The sequence below is a fragment of the Nicotiana tabacum genome, chromosome 24 (genome assembly GCF_000715075.1).
Source record: "Nicotiana tabacum cultivar K326 chromosome 24, ASM71507v2, whole genome shotgun sequence".
NCBI classification, from domain to species: Eukaryota; Viridiplantae; Streptophyta; class Magnoliopsida; order Solanales; family Solanaceae; genus Nicotiana; species Nicotiana tabacum.
Genome location: NC_134103.1, coordinates 86685062 through 86690994, shown reverse-complemented (window position 1 = coordinate 86690994; position 5933 = coordinate 86685062). Strand labels below are relative to the sequence as shown.

The 5933-nt window shown below is 33.1% G+C and overlaps 1 pseudogene; it reads left to right on the top strand.

Annotated features, from left to right (window-relative positions):
* Nucleotides 1-4215, top strand: LOC107766453 (putative glycosyltransferase At5g03795; annotated as a pseudogene).
* Nucleotides 4216-5933: the final 1718 nt, after the last annotated feature.

The window sequence follows — 5933 nt, the reverse complement described above, 5'->3', positions numbered from 1 at the left end:
TGCAAATATGAAATAATACTGAGTTCAATTAGTAACGCCAAAGAAATGGACTCGACTGCAGCTTCTTCTTCTAGTAGAAGAGTTGTGTGGTTAATTGCAGTTCCATTAATTTTAGTGTCTCTTTATTTTGGTTTACAAAGTTCAAGTACCTTCCCTTTGGTCCTTTCTTTTGGCAATTTTTCTCAGTTTTTAGCAACAAATGTTACTTCCAAGAATGAGAGCCAACTGAATAATACACCACCAATTGCTGAATTACAAAAGAAGTTGAGCAGTTTAGAAAGGCTTGAAGCTGGTCTTGTACGAGTAAGAGCTGCTATAAAACAAGCTCAAAGTAAAAATCAAACATTTGATGATCCTGAGTATGTTCCTACTGGTTCAGTTTACTGGAATCCCATTGCCTTCCACAGGTATTATTACTAGCTTTTAATATTGTTTAAAAACTTTTGATTATGGAATTAAGATTCTTGAACTTTTGTTATAGAATTGAGCTGGTGCAAATAATCTTGAATTTTTGATTATGAGATTAAAATTCTTGAAATTTTGACTATAGAATTGAGTTTGGTGCAAAGATTCTTGAATTTTTGACTATGGAATTAAAATTCTTCACTATTGTTTTTCTTTTTCAAACGTGCTATGAAATGCTTTTCTTGAGCCGAAAGTCTATCGGAAACATCATCTTCAATTTACTTTCACAAGGCAAGGGTAAGCTCCGCGTACACATCACCCCACACTGTGAGAATATACGGGCTATGTTGTTGTTGGAATTAAAATTCTTGAAATTTTGACTATAGAATTGAGCTGGTGCAAAGATTCTTGAATTTTTGAGTATGGAATTGAACAGGAATTAAGATTCTTGAACTTTTGACAATAGAATTGAAATGGAGCAAAGATTCTTGAACTTTTGAGTATGGATTAAAATTCTTGAAATTTTGGCTATGAAATTAAGATTCTTTATTTGGGAATTGTAGGAGCTAGTTGGAAATGGAAAAACATTTCAAGATATACAAATATGAGGAAGGCGAACTCCCTGTTTTTCACTATAGTGCTAGTCAAGGAATCCTGGGAATTGAAGGAATTCTGATTCATCAGCTTGAGATTAGCAAGTTTAGGACTAATGATCCTGAGAAAGCCCATGTTTACTTCCTTCCCTTCAGTGTCTTATCGATAGTAAGCTATGTTTATGTTGTCGATTCTCGAGAATGGGGTCCTATGCGGAATACAGCAGCAGATTATATTGATAATATCTCAAGAAAATACCCTTATTGGAACATAAGCCTTGGATCTGATCACTTTATGCTTGCTTGCCATGATTGGGTAAGGAAACACCAATTTTCATAAGCTTTTTTGAAAAGCATAAGTTATAGCTTTTTTCCCCCACAAAAGTCCACCATGATGGTGGGGGGTTTAGGTTATACCCCAACCTTTAGATAATAAAAAAATAAGTACACGGAGGAGGACATAAACCATAGCCTCCAAAACATGATGGAGAATGATAGTACTCATTCTTGTGTACATCTGATCAATAAGATACTGTCTAGCTTTGGTGGTTACATACTTTACACAATATGTGTACATCGAGCTTCACAAAAAGATGCTATGAGTATAGTTGTAAAAATTATACAAACATCATCACTATCTAAGGTTAGCATCATTAATTACAAAACAGTTCTTCTTTGGTCTGAATCTGAAGTTTGGAATGCTCTGCTGATTCAATATCACAATTGCCTTCACATAGTATGGTAAGGAGCTCTCATTATCAAAGATAATTCGACTTCTCCCTTTTTCACCCATGTTTGCTAATTGATCCGCAACCATATTACCCTCTCTGACTGTATGGACAAAACAAAAATTACCATTACTTGAGACTAAAATTTAGAATTAAAACTTAATAGGTTTAATTTTTAAGTTCTAATATTGAACTCATTTCACTTGTGAAATGTATGCCTTTAAAATTTAATATTATTGAATCATTAGAACATATGTTCTAATGATATGTGTCGAAAATACTGGATCAGTTGAATCATGTAAAATAGGCTCCATTCGCCTCTATTAATGTTTCAAAAGAAACTATAAGGACAGCTGAGAATAGCATAAAAACACAAAAGAAAGGTTCCTCATTCCTAGAGTTTGATAATCAAGCCATGGCCTAAGAATCTTGACTCGTGATAATTAGCTATGCAGAATTTTATTACTAGTCCTGAGATTATTTTGAGGTTGTTTTTCTTTGATGTTTATGGGAGACAATGCTTAATTCTTCTTATGTAATTTTCCATATTGCAGGGTCCTAGAATTTCCTTAGCTAATCCTTACTTGTACAAGAACTCAATAAGAGTTCTATGTAATGCAAATACATCTGAAAGATTCAATCCTACCAAGAATGTATCGTTGCCAGAAATCTATCTCCCTCGAGGTACAACAAATGGTTTAATTGGAGGGCCGTCTCCATCACATCGTTCTGTTTTAGTTTTCTATGCCGGAGGTATTCATGGCTACATAAGGAAAGTGTTAATGGAGCATTGGGGAAAGAACGATGATCCTGACGTGCAAATACACGAGTACCTTCTGAAGAATATGTCGTACTATGGCATGATTAGAAAGAGTAAGTATTGTATTTGCCCGAGTGGTTGGGAAGTGGCTAGCCCGAGAATGGTCGAGGCACTTTACATGGGGTGTGTTCCAGTACTCTTGAAGGATATCATTATGTTGCGCCATTTAGTGATGTTTTGAACTGGAAAAGTTTTGCTGTTGAAATGACTTCGAACGATATACCTAATCTGAAGAAAATATTGATGGCAATACCTCAAAGAAAGTACATCAAAATGCAGAAGAGAGGACTTCAAGTGCGGAGGCATTTTGAGGTAACATAATTCATATTTGTATTACGATTTCGATGTGATTGTAGCAGCAAATGTTGAGCTATCAGAATTGTAGATCGAAACTTCTTTCCTTATATATGTTTAAGAGCATGTTCCTATATTGAGAATACTCATATATATGAACGTGTTATAAAATCTTGAATTATGGTGGATGTCCATAACCACCAAAAGAGTAATGCTCACTACTCTTCTCCATTATCTCCATAACTTTCACTACTATAATACTTATGGAGTTATGATTGTAATTCCATAACCTCCCCATGATCTTCCTCAATGATCTCAAATGCTTAATGACATTTTTTCTTTTTTGCTTAATGACATATTCAATGACATATTTATTCACTTTTCATGCATATATAAAGGCCTTGTAATAGATGGAAATATCACACAATTGAAGAAGAAATAAGAATCTCTCCTCTCTTTCTCTCTATATCTCTTAGCTTGTTTTTTGTTGTTTTATATTGTTACTTTGAGCTATATTTCATAACACGTTATCAACACAAATTCTCTAACTTCAAAATTAAACTTCACATCTTTCGAGTTTTTGTTTGACACATATATTCCGCTAGTTTATGACCGTTTCTAGTTAATCTTTGAGTGAATAAGAGACATATATATACAATTGTGTATCATATGTTTAAGAAGAGAGTGCTCTGATCCTTTGGTGCGTAGATTCGACCTCATGTGGTCTAGAATTGGCAATTGCCACTAACCAACTTTCCCTGAGGTATGTTACTGTATCATATATCAAAAGGTATGTTACTATATTCAATAGTTATATTCTTCTAAATTTCATCAGTTTACATGGACTATTATTTTTTTATTTGTTCACATTAATTGAATATGAAGAGTAACTTTTGCGAAATTGATATTATTGACATTTAACTACCAGTAAGGTAATAATTTATCCCAACCAAAAGATCAAAATGATATACATATCTGATGCAGGTACTTACCATATAATATTGTTATCTATCATTAATTATTTATGCAATTATACTTTGTTTGTTTTAAGATTTTATAATCTTTGCTATTTGGAGTTTTGTTTTTACAGATTGTTAGAAGGTCTGCAAAGTGTTCTTGGAAGATGTGTATTCTCAACAATCTTCTGTTGTGATTTTAGCGATCCAATTTAACTTCTAAATACATGCAGATTTGTGCTCTTCTCTACAGGGAGGTTTCTATTGCTTTAATGATTAATCGTTTACACAGTAAAAAAAAAAAGTTTCTGAAAATTCACAAAATGTTGAAATCTTGCGATACCCAAACCATTTATTCGCAGGGATCTACTTATGGTATGTAATATTGTATGACCATTTGAAATGATATTATGACTAAACTCAACTGTACCTATAATTGTAAAGTGATAATACTTATAAAGATTCGAATGTGAATCTTATTGTGCGGCCTATTATGCCATTGGTTAAGGGAAAGGCATATACCATGCCATTTATTAAAGGTAAACGATGGGTTTAAATTCCACACACCATGAGGGTAAGACATCGCTGATGCACTATGATGATAAGAGTTGGATTTGAGTCTCAACTCATTATAGCCTAACATGCCTTTATATGAGTAAGGCATTGGGTTTGAGTCCCAATGTACTATATTGATGATATAACGATGACTAAAGAAAAATAATAAATTTTTCATGAAAAGGAGTGAAGCGCGTCCCACTTGATTTGCTCAATTCTTGAAGTGAATGTGGTAGCGGCGCATAATAACTCTAAATGAAGACAAGTGGTTGACCAATGAACGTGGACGTTTCAAAGAACAAAATAATAATAGTCATCACTATGATTATAAAAGAAGAACAATAAGAGTTCTCAAAATAGTCCTTCAAAATGTGAAGGCAATGTTTACCATCAAATTAGTATGGAAAAATAATAAACCACACTTCTGACTATGATCCATTCCTTGAAGAGAATGTGACTTATGATAAGCATTGAGAATGCAGACCCATTCCTAAAGGTGAATGTGGCAATATGTGATAAAAGAAATGAATAAAGACATGCAATACATGATTGGATGAATGCCACACAACTCACCTCTAAGGGAGGTTTGAGTAAAATAAAGAGAATAAATATTATTGTGTGGTTACATGAATATGTCATTGGTCGCGTACATGTGATACGCCAAAATATTTTGGCATGCCTTATAAAAGTTATTAAAGGCAAAATTAAAGCAGAAAATGATTTTGCTTATGTTGATTTTGACCATGATATTATGATATAATTTTCTTTGTAAATGAGACATTCACCATATGGATGGTGTCACAAAGTATCTTATAGTACAAAATCAATCAAGAGCCCTAGAAGAACTAATTTGTACTACCTAGATGAGTAAAATTGTTCATGACATTAATATTATAGTAAGTCTCAAAAGAAACTTTTTGAGTTTTAAATGTACAAGCCAAAGTGGTTGGCATATTGAGACTATAAATAAAAGGAAGATTGAATATCTTCAAATTACTATAATCATACCGGATAAATATAAAAGGTTACCCGACTTTTCTTCTATTTATACTACACAAGTATAAGCATGATGATGGAATCACATGCCACAAGTAAACTAGAGGTTTATTGAAACAAATATTAGTTGGCATGGCCGGTTGGCCATCCCGGTTCAATTATGATGCGAAAATTAATTGAAAATTCACATTGGCATATATTGAAGAAATAGAAGATTCTTAAAGAATTCTCTTGTGCTGCGTATTTTCATGATATACCAGTTAAGGTTGGGATTGAATCTCTTTATTTCTGGAACGAATAAAAGGTGATAAATATATGGGCCCAGCCACCTGCCATGTGGACCGTTTACTATTATATGATTTTAATAGATGCATCTATTGTATGGTCACATGTGCATTTGTTATCAACTTGCAGTTTGACTTTTGCAAGGTTGCTTGCTCAAATTATTAGAGCACATTTTCAGAATATAAATATGATAATTTATCTTGATAATGCTGATTTAAATCCAACTTAGTTTAGCAGAAATTGTATGCCTCCAATTATAGCTAAATCATTGGTTATGAGAACAAAACTTCTAAAACGAAAT